The sequence below is a fragment of the Lissotriton helveticus genome, chromosome 4_1 (genome assembly GCF_964261635.1).
Source record: "Lissotriton helveticus chromosome 4_1, aLisHel1.1, whole genome shotgun sequence".
In the NCBI taxonomy this organism is placed as follows: Eukaryota; Metazoa; Chordata; class Amphibia; order Caudata; family Salamandridae; genus Lissotriton; species Lissotriton helveticus.
The window spans coordinates 413,022,725-413,038,921 of NC_136063.1; positions in this window are offsets into that span (position 1 = coordinate 413,022,725).

Here is a 16,197-nt window from a genome sequence, read left to right on the forward strand (position 1 = left end):
CGACTGCCTACCACCAGGTTTTGTTACCCAGAATTCCTTGCAAAGCTAAGAATTTGACAAAAAAAATTTCCTTATTTCTGTGGTGGAAAGTTCTGGAATCTGCGTGGATCAACAAATTTCCACCCACCCAGCCTTCCCCCAGGTCTCCCGAAAAAAATGGTACCTCACTTGCGTCGGTAGGCATAGTGGCTGAGACATGAAACAGCGCAAAACGCAACGTGGTCGCACCTCAATTTCTCAGTGAAATCTTGCCCTTTTTGGACGAAGAGACTACCTTTTGTTTTTGAGCCCTAGCTCTGCCAGCACCTAGGGAAACCTAGCAAGCCTATACATTTTTGAAAAGTAGACACCCAGGGGAATTCAGGATGGGGTGACTCGACTGCCTACCACCAGGTTTTGTGACCCAGAATCCCTTGCAAAGCTAAGAAATTGACAAAAAAAACACATTTTCCTCACATTTCTGTGGTGGAAAGTTCTGGAATCTGCGTGGATCAACAAATTTCCACCCACCCAGCGTTCCCCCAGGTCTCCCGAAAAAATGGTACCTCACTTGCGTGAGTAGGCATAGTGGCTGCGACATGAAACCACAAAACGCAACGTGATCGCACCTCAATTTCCCAGTGAAATCTTGCCCTTTTTGGACAAAGAGACTACCTTTTGTTTTTGAGCCCTAGCTCTGCCAGCACCTATGGGAAACCTAGCAAACCTATACATTTTTTAAAACTAGACACCCAGGGGAATTCAGGATGGGGTGACTCGACTGCCTACCACCAGGTTTTGTTACCCAGAATTCCTTGCAAAGCTAAGAATTTGACAAAAAAAAACATTTTCCTTATTTCTGTGGTGGAAAGTTCTGGAATCTGCGTGGATCAACAAATTTCCACCCACCCAGCCTTCCCCCAGGTCTCCCGAAAAAAATGGTACCTCACTTGCGTCGGTAGGCATAGTGGCTGAGACATGAAACAGCGCAAAACGCAACGTGGTCGCACCTCAATTTCTCAGTGAAATCTTGCCCTTTTTGGACAAAGAGACTACCTTTTGTTTTTGAGCCCTAGCTCTGCCAGCACCTAGGGAAACCTAGCAAGCCTATACATTTGTGAAAAGTAGACACCCAGGGGAATTCAGGATGGGGTGACTCGACTGCCTACCACCAGGTTTTGTGACCCAGAATCCCTTGCAAAGCTAAGAAATTGACAAAAAAAACACATTTTCCTCACATTTCTGTGGTGGAAAGTTCTGTAATCTGCGTGGATCAACAAATTTCCACCCACCCAGCGTTCCCCCAGGTCTGCCGAAAAAAATGGTACCTCACTTGCGTCAGTAGGCATAGGGGCTGCGACATGAAACAGCGCAAAACGCAACGTGGTCGCACCTCAATTTCCCAGTGAAATCTTGCCCTTTTTGGACAAAGAGACTACCTTTAGTTTTTGAGCCCTAGCTCTGCCAGCACCTAGGGAAACCTAGCAAACCTATACATTTTTGAAAACTAGACACCCAGGGGAATTCAGGATGGGGTGACTCGACTGCCTACCACCAGGTTTTGTTACCCAATATCCCTTGCAAAGCTAAGAAATTGACAAACAAAACACATTTTCCTCACATTTTTGTGGTGGAAAGTTCTGGAATCTGCGTGGATCAACAAATTTCGACCCACCCAGCGTTCCCCCAGGTCTTTCAAAGAAAATGGTACCTCACTTGCGTGGGTAGGCATAGTGGCTGCGACATGAAACAGCGCAAAACGCAACGTGGTCGCACCTCGATTTCCCAGTGAAATCTTGCCCTTTTTGGACAAAGAGACTACCTTTTGTTTTTGAGCCCTAGCTCTGCCAGCACCTAGGGAAACCTAGCAAACCTATACATTTTTGAAAACTAGACACCCATGGGAATTCAGGATGGGGTGACTCGACTGCCTACCACCAGGTTTTGTTACCCAGAATCCCTTGCAAAACTAAGAAATTGACAAAAAAACACATTTTCCTCACATTTCTGTGGTGGAAAGTTCTGGAATCTGCGTGGATCAACAAATTTCCACCCACCCAGCGTTCCCCCAGGTCTCCCGAAAAAAATGGTACCTCACTTGCGTGGGTAGGCATAGTGGCTGCAACATGAAACATCGCAAAACACAACGTGGTAGCACCTCAATTTCCCAGTGAAATCCTGCCCTTTTTGGACAAAGAGACTACCTTTTGTTTTTGAGCCCTAGCTCTGCCAGCACCTAGGGTAACCTAGCAAACCTATACATTTTTTAAAACTAGACACCCAGGGGAATTTAGGATGGGGTGACTCGACTGCCTACCACCAGGTTTTGTTACCCACAATCCCTTGCAAAACTAAGAAATTGACAAAAAAAACAAATTTTCCTCACATTTCTGTGGTGGAAAGTTCTGGAATCTGCGTAGGTCAACAAATTTCCACCCACCCAGCGTTCCCCCAGGTCTCCCGAAAAAAATGGTACCTCACTTGCGTGGGTAGGCATAGTGGCTGCAACATGAAACATCGCAAAACGCAACGTGGTAGCACCTCAATTTCCCAGTGAAATCCTGCCCTTTTTGGACAAAGAGACTACCTTTTGTTTTTGAGCCCTAGCTCTGCCAGCACCTAGGGTAACCTAGCAAACCTATACATTTTTTAAAACTAGACACCCAGGGGAATTCAGGATGGGGTGACTCGACTGCCTACCACCAGGTTTTGTTACCCAGAATCCCTTGCAAAGCTAAGAATTTGACCAAAAACAACACATTTTCCTCACATTTCTGTGGTGGAAAGTTCTGGAATCTGCGTGGATCAACAAATGTCCACCCACCCAGCGTTCCCCCAGATTTCCCGAAAAAATGGTACCTCACTTGCGTGAGTAGGCATAGTGGCTGCGACATGAAACCACAAAACGCAACGTGGTCGCACCTCAATTTCCCAGTGAAATCTTGCCCTTTTTGGACAAAGAGACTACCTTTTGTTTTTGAGCCCTAGCTCTGCCAGCACCTAGGGAAACCTAGCAAGCCTATACATTTTTTTAAAACTAGACACCCAGGGGAATTCAGGATGGGGTGACTCGACTGCCTACCACCAGGTTTTGTGACCCAGAATCCCTTGCAAACTAAGAAATTGACAAAAAAAAATTTTTCCTCATTTCTGTGGTGGAAAGTTCTGGAATCTGCGTGGATCAACAAATTTCCACCCACCCAGCGTTCCCCCAGGTCTGCCGAAAAAAATGGTACCTCACTTGCGTCGGTAGGCATAGTGGCTGAGACATGAAACAGCGCAAAACGCAATGTGGTCGCACCTCAATTTCTCAGTGAAATCTTGCCCTTTTTGGACAAAGAGACTACCTTTTGTTTTTGAGCCCTAGCTCTGCCAGCACCTAGGGAAACCTAGCAAACCTATACATTTTTGAAAACTAGACACCCAGGGGAATTCAGGATGGGGTGACTCGACTGCCTACCACCAGGTTTTGTTACCTACCCAATATCCCTTGCAAAGCTAAGAAATTGACAAACAAAACACATTTTCCTCACATTTCTGTAGTGGAAAGTTCTGGAATCTGCGTGGATCAACAAATTTCCACCCACCCAGCGTTCCCCCAGGTCTCCCGAAGAAAATGGTACCTCACTTGCGTGGGTAGGCATAGTGGCTGCGACATGAAACAGCGCAAAACGCAACGTGGTCGCACCTCAATTTCCCAGTGAAATCTTGCCCTTTTTGGACAAAGAGACTACCTTTTGTTTTTGAGCCCTAGCTCTGCCAGCACCTAGGGAAACCTAGCAAACCTATACATTTTTGAAAACTAGACACCCATGGGAATTCAGGATGGGGTGACTCGACTGCCTACCACCAGGTTTTGTTACCCAGAATCCCTTGCAAAACTAAGAAATTGACAAAAAAACACATTTTCCTCACATTTCTGTGGTGGAAAGTTCTGGAATCTGCGTGGATCAACAAATTTCCACCCACCCAGCGTTCCCCCAGGTCTCCCGAAAAAATGGTACCTCACTTGCGTGAGTAGGCATAGTGGCTGCGACATGAAACCACAAAACGCAACGTGGTCGCACCTCAATTTCCCAGTGAAATCTTGCCCTTTTTGGACAAAGAGACTACCTTTTGTTTTTTGAGCCCTAGCTCTGCCAGCACCTAGGGAAACCTAGCAAGCCTATACATTTTTTAAAACTAGACACCCAGGGGAATTCAGGATGGGGTGACTCGACTGCCTACCACCAGGTTTTGTGACCCAGAATCCCTTGCAAAGCTAAGAAATTGACAAAAAAACACATTTTCCTCACATTTCTGTGGTGGAAAGTTCTGGAATCTGCGTGTATCAACAAATTTCCACCCACCCAGCGTTCCCCCAGGTCTCCCGAAAAAATGGTACCTCACTTGCGTGAGTAGGCATAGTGGCTGCGACATGAAACCACAAAACGCAACGTGGTCGCACCTCAATTTCCCAGTGAAATCTTGCCCTTTTTGGACAAAGAGACTACCTTTTGTTTTTGAGCCCTAGCTCTGCCAGCACCTATGGGAAACCTAGCAAACCTATACATTTTTTAAAACTAGACTCCCAGGGGAATTCAGGATGGGGTGACTCGACTGCCTACCACCAGGTTTTGTTACCCAGAATTCCTTGCAAAGCTAAGAATTTGACTAAAAAAAACATTTTCCTTATTTCTGTGGTGGAAAGTTCTGGAATCTGCGTGGATCAACAAATTTCCACCCACCCAGCCTTCCCCCAGGTCTCCCGAAAAAAATGGTACCTCACTTGCGTCGGTAGGCATAGTGGCTGAGACATAAAACAGCGCAAAACGCAACGTGGTCGCACCTCAATTTCTCAGTGAAATCTTGCCCTTTTTGGACAAAGAGACTACCTTTTGTTTTTGAGCCCTAGCTCTGCCAGCACCTAGGGAAACCTAGCAAGCCTATACATTTTTGAAAAGTAGACACCCAGGGGAATTCAGGATGGGGTGACTCGACTGCCTACCACCAGGTTTTGTGACCCAGAATCCCTTGCAAAGCTATGAAATTGACAAAAAAAACACATTTTCCTCACATTTCTGTGGTGGAAAGTTCTGTAATCTGCGTGGATCAACAAATTTCCACCCACCCAGCGTTCCCCCAGGTCTGCCGAAAAAAATGGTACCTCACTTGCGTCAGTAGGCATAGGGGCTGCGACATGAAACAGCGCAAAACGCAACGTGGTCGCACCTCAATTTCCCAGTGAAATCTTGCCCTTTTTGGACAAAGAGACTACCTTTTGTTTTTGAGCCCTAGCTCTGCCAGCACCTAGGGAAACCTAGCAAACCTATACATTTTTGAAAACTAGACACCCAGGGGAATTTAGGATGGGGTGACTCGACTGCCTACCACCAGGTTTTGTTACCCAGAATCCCTTGCAAAGCTAAGAATTTGACAAAAAAACACATTTTCCTCACATTTCTGTGGTGGAAAGTTCTGGAATCTGCGTGGATCAACAAATTTCCACCCACCCAGCGTTCCCCCAGGTCTCCCGAAAAAAATGGTACCTCACTTGCGTGGGTAGGCATAGTGGCTGCGACATGAAACAGCGCAAAATGCAACGTGGTCGCACCTCAATTTCCCAGTGAAATCTTGCCCTTTTTGGACAAAAAGACTACCTTTTGTTTTTGAGCCCTAGCTCTGCCAGCACCTAGGGAAACCTAGCAAACCTATACATTTATTAAAACTAGACACCCAGGGGAATTCAGGATGGGGTGACTCGACTGCCTATCACCAGGTTTTGTTACCCAGAATTCCTTGCAAAGCTAAGAATTTGACACAAAAAAACATTTTCCTTATTTCTGTGGTGGAAAGTTCTGGAATCTGCGTGGATCAACAAATTTCCACCCACCCAGCCTTCCCCCAGGTCTCCCGAAAAAAATGGTACCTCACTTGCGTCGGTAGGCATAGTGGCTGAGACATGAAACAGCCCAAAACGCAACGTGGTCGCACCTCAATTTATCAGTGAAATCTTGCCCTTTTTGGACAAAGAGACTACCTTTTGTTTTTGAGCCCTAGCTCTGCCAGCACCTAGGGAAACCTAGCAAGCCTATACATTTTTGAAAAGTAGACATCCAGGGGAATTCAGGATGGGGTGACTCGACTGCCTACCACCAGGTTTTGTGACCCAGAATCCCTTGCAAAGCTAAGAAATTGACAAAAAAAAACACATTTTCCTCACATTTCTGTGGTGGAAAGTTCTGGAATCTGCGTGGATCAACAAATTTCCACCCACCCAGCGTTCCCCCAGGTCTCCCGAAAAAATGGTACCTCACTTGCGTGAGTAGGCATAGTGGCTGCGACATGAAACCACAAAACGCAACGTGGTCGCACCTCAATTTCCCAGTGAAATCTTGCCCTTTTTGGACAAAGAGACTACCTTTTGTTTTTGAGCCCTAGCTCTGCCAGCACCTATGGGAAACCTAGCAAACCTATACATTTTTTTAAACTAGACACCCAGGGGAATTCAGGATGGGGTGACTCGACTGCCTACCACCAGGTTTTGTTACCCAGAATTCCTTGCAAAGCTAAGAATTTGACCAAAAAAAACCATTTTCCTTATTTCTGTGGTGGAAAGTTCTGGAATCTGCGTGGATCAACAAATATCCACCCACCCAGCCTTCCCCCAGGTCTCCCGAAAAAAATGGTACCTCACTTGCGTCGGTAGGCATAGTGGCTGAGACATGAAACAGCGCAAAACGCAACGTGGTCGCAACTCAATTTCTCAGTGAAATCTTGCCCTTTTTGGACAAAGAGACTACCTTTTGTTTTTGAGCCCTAGCTCTGCCAGCACCTAGGGAAACCTAGCAAGCCTATACATTTTTGAAAAGTAGACACCCAGGGGAATTCAGGATGGGGTGACTCGACTGCCTACCACCAGGTTTTGTGACCCAGAATCCCTTGCAAAGCTAAGAAATTGACAAAAAAACACATTTTCCTCACATTTCTGTGGTGGAAAGTTCTGTAATCTGCGTGGATCAACAAATTTCCACCCACCCAGCGTTCCCCCAGGTCTGCCGAAAAAAATGGTACCTCACTTGCGTCAGTAGGCATAGGGGCTGCGACATGAAACAGCGCAAAACGCAACGTGGTCGCACCTCAATTTCCCAGTGAAATCTTGCTCTTTTTGGACAAAGAGACTACCTTTTGTTTTTGAGCCCTAGCTCTGCCAGCACCTATGGGAAACCTAGCAAACCTATACATTTTTGAAAACTAGACACCCAGGGGAATTCAGGATGGGGTGACTCGACTGCCTACCACCAGGTTTTGTTACCCAGAATCCCTTGCAAAGCTAAGAATTTGACCAAAAACCCACATTTTTCTCACATTTCCCTGGTGGAAAGTTCTGTAATATGCGTGGATCAACAAATTTCCACCCACCCAGCGTTCCCCCAGGTCTCCCGAAAAAAATGGTACCTCACTTGCGTGGGTAGGCATAGTGGCTGTGACATGAAACAGCGCAAAACGCAAGATGGTCGCACCTCGATTTCCCAGTGAAATCTTGCCCTTTTTGGACAAAGAGACTACCTTTTGTTTTTGAGCCCTAGCTCTGCCAGCACCTAGGGAAACCTAGCAAACCTATACATTTTTTAAAACTAGACACCCAGGGGAATTCAGGATGGGGTGACTCGACTGCCTACCACCAGGTTTTGTTACCCAGAATCCCTTGCAAAGCTAAGAATTTGACCAAAAAAAACACATTTTCCTTACATTTCTGTGGTGGAAAGTTCTGGAATCTGTGTGGATCAACAAATTTCCACCCACCCAGCGTTCCCCCAGATTTCTTGAAAAAAAATGGTACCTCACTTGCGTGGGTAGGCATAGTGGCTGCGACATGAAACAGCGCAAAACGCAACGTGGTCGCACCTCAATTTCCCAGTGAAATCTTGCCCTTTTTGGACAAAGAGACTACCTTTTGTTTTTGAGCCCTAGCTCTGCCAGCACCTAGGGAAACCTAGCAAACCTATACATTTTTTAAAACTAGACACCCAGGGGAATTGAGGATGGGGTGACTCGACTGCCTACCACCAGGTTTTGTTACCCAGAATTCCTTGCAAAGCTAAGAATTTGACAAAAAAAACATTTTCCTTATTTCTGTGGTGGAAAGTTCTGGAATCTGCGTGGATCAACAAATTTCCACCCACCCAGCCTTCCCCCAGGTCTCCCGAAAAAAATGGTACCTCACTTGCGTCGGTAGGCATAGTGGCTGAGACATGAAACAGCGCAAAACGCAACGTGGTCGCACCTCAATTTCTCAGTGAAATCTTGCCCTTTTTGGACAAAGAGACTACCTTTTGTTTTTGAGCCCTAGCTCTGCCAGCACCTAGGGAAACCTAGCAAGCCTATACATTTTTGAAAAATAGACACCCAGGGGAATTCAGGATGGGGTGACTCGACTGCCTACCACCAGGTTTTGTGACCCAGAATCCCTTGCAAAGCTAAGAAATTGACAAAAAAAAACACATTTTCCTCACATTTCTGTGGTGGAAAGTTCTGGAATCTGCGTGGATCAACAAATTTCCACCCACCCAGCGTTCCCCCAGGTCTCCCGAAAAAATGGTACCTCACTTGCGTGAGTAGGCATAGTGGCTGCGACATGAAACCACAAAACGCAACGTGGTCGCACCTCAATTTCCCAGTGAAATCTTGCCCTTTTTGGACAAAGAGACTACCTTTTGTTTTTGAGCCCTAGCTCTGCCAGCACCTAGGGAAACCTAGCAAACCTATACATTTTTTAAAACTAGACACCCAGGGGAATTGAGGATGGGGTGACTCGACTGCCTACCACCAGGTTTTGTTACCCAGAATTCCTTGCAAAGCTAAGAATTTGACAAAAAAAACATTTTCCTTATTTCTGTGGTGGAAAGTTCTGGAATCTGCGTGGATCAACAAATTTCCACCCACCCAGCCTTCCCCCAGGTCTCCCGAAAAAAATGGTACCTCACTTGCGTCGGTAGGCATAGTGGCTGAGACATGAAACAGCGCAAAACGCATCGTGGTCGCACCTCAATTTCTCAGTGAAATCTTGCCCTTTTTGGACAAAGAGACTACCTTTTGTTTTTGAGCCCTAGCTCTGCCAGCACCTAGGGAAACCTAGCAAGCCTATACATTTTTGAAAAGTAGACACCCAGGTGAATTCAGGATGGGGTGACTCGACTGCCTACCACCAGGTTTTGTGACCCAGAATCCCTTGCAAAGCTAAGAAATTGACAAAAAAAAACACATTTTCCTCACATTTCTGTGGTGGAAAGTTCTGGAATCTGCGTGGATCAACAAATTTCCACCCACCCAGCGTTCCCCCAGGTCTCCCGAAAAAATGGTACCTCACTTGCGTGAGTAGGCATAGTGGCTGCGACATGAAACCACAAAACGCAACGTGGTCGCACCTCAATTTCCCAGTGAAATCTTGCCCTTTTTGGACAAAGAGACTACCCTTTGTTTTTGAGCCCTAGCTCTGCCAGCACCTATGGGAAACCTAGCAAACCTATACATTTTTTAAAACTAGACACCCAGGGGAATTCAGGATGGGGTGACTCGACTGCCTACCACCAGGTTTTGTTACCCAGAATTCCTTGCAAAGCTAAGAATTTGACAAAAAAAAACATTTTCCTTATTTCTGTGGTGGAAAGTTCTGGAATCTGCGTGGATCAACAAATTTCCACCCACCCAGCCTTCCCCCAGGTCTCCCGAAAAAAATGGTACCTCACTTGCGTCAGTAGGCATAGGGGCTGCGACATGAAACAGCGCAAAACGCAACGTGGTCGCACCTCAATTTCCCAGTGAAATCTTGCCCTTTTTGGAAAAAGAGACTACCTTTAGTTTTTGAGCCCTAGCTCTGCCAGCACCTAGGGAAACCTAGCAAACCTATACATTTTTGAAAACTAGACACCCAGGGGAATTCAGGATGGGGTGACTCGACTGCCTACCACCAGGTTTTGTTACCCAATATCCCTTGCAAAGCTAAGAAATTGACAAACAAAACACATTTTCCTCACATTTTTGTGGTGGAAAGTTCTGGAATCTGCGTGGATCAACAAATTTCGACCCACCCAGCGTTCCCCCAGGTCTTTCGAAGAAAATGGTACCTCACTTGCATGGGTAGGCATAGTGGCTGCGACATGAAACAGCACAAAACGCAACGTGGTCGCACCTCGATTTCCCAGTGAAATCTTGCCCTTTTTGGACAAAGAGACTACCTTTTGTTTTTGAGCCCTAGCTCTGCCAGCACCTAGGGAAACCTAGCAAACCTATACATTTTTGAAAACTAGACACCCATGGGAATTCAGGATGGGGTGACTCGACTGCCTACCACCAGGTTTTGTTACCCAGAATCCCTTGCAAAACTAAGAAATTGACAAAAAAACACATTTTCCTCACATTTCTGTGGTGGAAAGTTCTGGAATCTGCGTGGATCAACAAATTTCCACCCACCCAGCGTTCCCCCAGGTCTCCCAAAAAAAATGGTACCTCACTTGCGTGGGTAGGCATAGTGGCTGCAACATGAAACATCGCAAAACACAACGTGGTAGCACCTCAATTTCCCAGTGAAATCCTGCCCTTTTTGGACAAAGAGACTACCTTTTGTTTTTGAGCCCTAGCTCTGCCAGCACCTAGGGTAACCTAGCAAACCTATACATTTTTTAAAACTAGACACCCAGGGGAATTCAGGATGGGGTGACTCGACTGCCTACCACCAGGTTTTGTTACCCACAATCCCTTGCAAAACTAAGAAATTGACAAAAAAAACAAATTTTCCTCACATTTCTGTGGTGGAAAGTTCTGGAATCTGCGTGGGTCAACAAATTTCCACCCACCCAGCGTTCCCCCAGGTCTCCCGAAAAAAATGGTACCTCACTTGCGTGGGTAGGCATAGTGGCTGCAACATGAAACATCGCAAAACGCAACGTGGTAGCACCTCAATTTCCCAGTGAAATCCTGCCCTTTTTGGACAAAGAGACTACCTTTTGTTTTTGAGCCCTAGCTCTGCCAGCACCTAGGGTAACCTAGCAAACCTATACATTTTTTTAAACTAGACACCCAGGGGAATTCAGGATGGGGTGACTCGACTGCCTACCACCAGGTTTTGTTACCCAGAATCCCTTGCAAAGCTAAGAATTTGACCAAAAACAACACATTTTCCTCACATTTCTGTGGTGGAAAGTTCTGGAATCTGCGTGGATCAACAAATGTCCACCCACCCAGCGTTCCCCCAGATTTCCCGAAAAAAATGGTACCTCACTTGCGTGGGTAGGCATAGTGGCTGCGACATGAAACAGCGCAAAACGCAACGTGGTCGCACTTCAATTTCCCAGTGAAATCTTTCCCTTTTTGGACAAAGAGACTACTTTTTGTTTTTGAGCCCTAGCTCTGCCAGCACCTAGGGAAACCTAGCAAACCTATACATTTTTGAAAACTAGACACCCAGGGGAATTCAGGATGGGGTGAATCGACTGCCTACCACCAGGTTTTGTTACCCAGAATCCCTTGCAAAGCTAAGAATTTGACAAAAAAACACATTTTCCTCACATTTCTGTGGTGGAAAGTTCTGGAATCTGCGTGGATCAACAAATTTCCACCCACCCAGCGTTCCCCCAGGTCTCCCGAAAAAAATGGTACCTCACTTGCGTCGGTAGGCATAGTGGCTGCGAGCACCTAGGGAATCCTAGCAAACCTATACATTTTTGAAAACTAGACACCCCGGAGAATTCAGGATGGCGTGACTCGACTGCCTACCACCAGGTTTTGTTACCCAGAATCCCTTGCAAAGCTAAGAATTTGACAAAAAAACACATTTTCCTCACATTTCTGTGGTGGAAAGTTCTGGAATCTGCGTGGATCAACAAATTTCCACCCACCCAGCGTTCCCCCAGATTACCCGAAAAAAATGGTACCTCACTTGCGTGGGTAGGCATAGTGGCTGCGACATGAAACAGCGCAAAACGCAACGTGGTCGCACCTCAATTTCCCAGTGAAATCTTGCCCTTTTTGGACAAAGAGACTACCTTTTGTTTTTGAGCCCTAGCTCTGCCAGCACCTAGGGAAACCTAGCAAACCTATACATTTTTGAAAACTAGACACCCAGGGGAATTTAGGATGGGGTGACTCGACTGCCTACCACCAGGTTTTGTTACCCAGAATACCTTGCAAAGCTAAGAATTTGACAAAAAAAACACATTTTCCTCACATTTCTGTGGTGGAAAGTTCTGAAATCTGCGCGGATCAACAAATTTCCACCCACCCAGCGTTCCCCCAGGTCTCCCGAAAAAAATGGTACCTCACTTGCGTGAGTAGGCATAGTGACTGCAACATGAAACAGCGCAAAACGCAACGTGGTCGCACCTCAATTTTCCAGTGAAATCTTGTTCTTTTTGGACAAAGAGACTACCTTTTGTTTTTGAGCCCTAGCTCTGCCAGCACCTATGGGAAACCTAGCAAACCTATACATTTTTGAAAACTAGACACCCAGGGGAATTCAGGATGGGGTGACTCGACTGCCTACCACCAGGTTTTGTTACCCAGAATCCCTTGCAAAGCTAAGAATTTGACCAAAAACCCACATTTTTCTCACATTTCCCTGGTGGAAAGTTCTGTAATATGCGTGGATCAACAAATTTCCACCCACCCAGCGTTCCCCCAGGTCTCCCGAAAAAAATGGTACCTCACTTGCGTGGGTAGGCATAGTGGCTGTGACATGAAACAGCGCAAAACGCAAGATGGTCGCACCTCGATTTCCCAGTGAAATCTTGCCCTTTTTGGACAAAGAGACTACCTTTTGTTTTTGAGCCCTAGCTCTGCCAGCACCTAGGGAAACCTAGCAAACCTATACATTTTTGAAAACTAGACACCCAGGGGAATTCAGGATGGGGTGGCTCGACTGCCTATCACCAGGTTTTGTTACCCAGAATCCCTTGCAAATCTAAAAATTTGACAAATAAAACACATTTTCCTCACATTTCTGTGGTGGAAAGTTCTGGAATCTGCGTGGATCAACAAATTTCCACCCATCCAGCGTTCCCCCCAGTCTCCCGAAAAAAATGGTACCTCACTTGCTTGGGTAGACATAGTGACTGCGACATGAAACAGCGCAAAACGCAATGTGGTCGCACCTCAATTTCCCAGTGAAATCTTGCTCTTTTTGGACAAAGAGACTACCTTTTGTTTTTGAGCCCTAGCTCTGCCAGCACCTATGGAAAACCTAGCAAACCTATACATTTTTGAAAACTAGACACCCAGGGGAATTCAGGGTGGGGTGACTCGACTGCCTACCACCAGGTTTTGTTACCCAGAATCCCTTGAAGCTAAGAATTTGACAAAAAAAACAAATTTTTCTCACATTTCTGTGGTGGAAAGTTCTGGAATCTGCGTGGATCAACAAATTTCCACCCACCCAGCGTTCCCCCAGGTCTCTCGAAAAAAATGGTACCTCACTTGCGTGGGTAGGCATAGTGGCTGCGACATGAAACAGCGCAAAACGCAACGTGGTCGCACCTCAATTTCCAAGTGAAATCTTGCCCTTTTTGGACAAAGAGACTACCTTTTGTTTTTGAGCCCTAGCTCTGCCAGCACCTAGGGAAACCTAGCAAACCTATACATTTTTCAAAACTAGACACCCAGGAGAATTCAGGATGGGGTGACTCGACTGCCTACCACCAGGTTTTGTTACCCAGAATCCCTTGCAAAGCTAAGAATTTGACCAAAAAAAACACATTTTCCTCACATTTCAATGGTGGAAAGTTCTGGAATCTGCGTGGATCAACAAATTTCCACCCACCCAGCGTTCCCCCCAGATTACCCAAAAAAAATGGCACCTCACTTGCGTGGGTAGGCATAGTGGCTGCGATATGAAACAGCGCAAAACGCAACGTGGTCGCACCTCAATTTCCCAGTGAAATCTTTCCCTTTTTGGACAAAGAGACTACTTTTTGTTTTTGAGCCCTAGCTCTGCCAGCACCTAGGGAAACCTAGCAAACCTATACATTTTTGAAAACTAGACACCCAGGGGAATTCAGGATGGGGTGACTCGACTGCCTACCACCAGGTTTTGTTACCCAGAATCCCTTGCAAAGCTAAGAATTTGACAAAAAAACACATTTTCCTCACATTTCTGTGGTGGAAAGTTCTGGAATCTGCGTGGATCAACAAATTTCCACCCACCCAGCGTTCCCCCAGGTCTCCCGAAAAAAATGGTACCTCACTTGCGTCGGTAGGCATAGTGGCTGCGAGCACCTAGGGAATCCTAGCAAACCTATACATTTTTGAAAACTAGACACCCCGGAGAATTCAGGATGGGGTGACTCGACTGCCTACCACCAGGTTTTGTTACCCAGAATCCCTTGCAAAGCTAAGAATTTGACAAAAAAACACATTTTCCTCACATTTCTGTGGTGGAAAGTTCTGGAATCTGCGTGGATCAACAAATTTCCACCCACCCAGCGTTCCCCCAGATTACCCGAAAAAAATGGTACCTCACTTGCGTGGGTAGGCATAGTGGCTGCGACATGAAACAGCGCAAAACGCAACGTGGTCGCACCTCAATTTCCCAGTGAAATCTTGCCCTTTTTGGACAAAGAGACTACCTTTTGTTTTTGAGCCCTAGCTCTGCCAGCACCTAGGGAAACCTAGCAAACCTATACATTTTTGAAAACTAGACACCCAGGGGAATTTAGGATGGGGTGACTCGACTGCCTACCACCAGGTTTTGTTACCCAGAATACCTTGCAAAGCTAAGAATTTGACAAAAAAAACACATTTTCCTCACATTTCTGTGGTGGAAAGTTCTGGAATCTGCGTGGATCAACAAATTTCCACCCACCCAGCGTTCCCCCAGGTCTCCCGAAAAAAATGGTACCTCACTTGCGTGGGTAGGCATAGTGACTGCGACATGAAACAGCGCAAAACGCAACGTGGTCGCACCTCAATTTCCCAGTGAAATCTTGCCCTTTTTGGACAAAGAGACTACCTTTTGTTTTTTAGCCCTAGCTCTGCCAGCACCTATGGGAAACCTAGCAAACCTATATATTTTTTAAAACTAGACACCCAGGAGAATTCAGGATGGGGTGACTCGACTGCCTACCACCAGGTTTTGTTACCCAGAATCCCTTGCAAAGCTAAGAATTTGACCAAAAAAAACACATTTTCCTCACATTTCTGTGGTGGAAAGTTCTGAAATCTGCGCGGATCAACAAATTTCCACCCACCCAGCGTTCCCCCAGGTCTCCCGAAAAAAATGATACCTCACTTGCGTGAGTAGGCATAGTGACTGCAACATGAAACAGCGCAAAACGCAACGTGGTCGCACCTCAATTTTCCAGTGAAATCTTGCTCTTTTTGGACAAAGAGACTACCTTTTGTTTTTGAGCCCTAGCTCTGCCAGCACCTATGGGAAACCTAGCAAACCTATACATTTTTGAAAACTAGACACCCAGGGGAATTCAGGATGGGGGGACTCGGCTGCCTACCACCAGGTTTTGTTACCCAGAATCCCTTGCAAAGCTAAGAATTTGACCAAAAACCCACATTTTTCTCACATTTCCCTGGTGGAAAGTTCTGTAATATGCGTGGATCAACAAATTTCCACCCACCCAGCGTTCCCCCAGGTCTCCCGAAAAAAATGGTACCTCACTTGCGTGGGTAGGCATAGTGGCTGTGACATGAAACAGCGCAAAACGCAAGATGGTCGCACCTCGATTTCCCAGTGAAATCTTGCCCTTTTTGGACAAAGAGACTACCTTTTGTTTTTGAGCCCTAGCTCTGCCAGCACCTAGGGAAACCTAGCAAACCTATACATTTTTTAAAACTAGACACCCAGGGGAATTCAGGATGGGGTGACTCGACTGCCTACCACCAGGTTTTGTTACCCAGAATCCCTTGCAAAGCTAAGAATTTGACCAAAAAAACCACATTTTCCTTACATTTCTGTGGTGGAAAGTTCTGGAATCTGCGTGGATCAACAAATTTCCACCCACCCAGCGTTCCCCCAGATTTCTTGAAAAAAAATAGTACCTCACTTGCGTGGGTAGGTATAGTGGCTGCGACATGAAACAGCGCAAAACGCAACGTGGTCGCACCTCAATTTCCCAGTGAAATCTTGCCCTTTTTGGACAAAGAGACTACCTTTTGTTTTTGAGCCCTAGCTCTGCCAGCACCTAGGGAAACCTAGCAAACCTATACATTTTTTAAAACTAGACACCCAGGGGA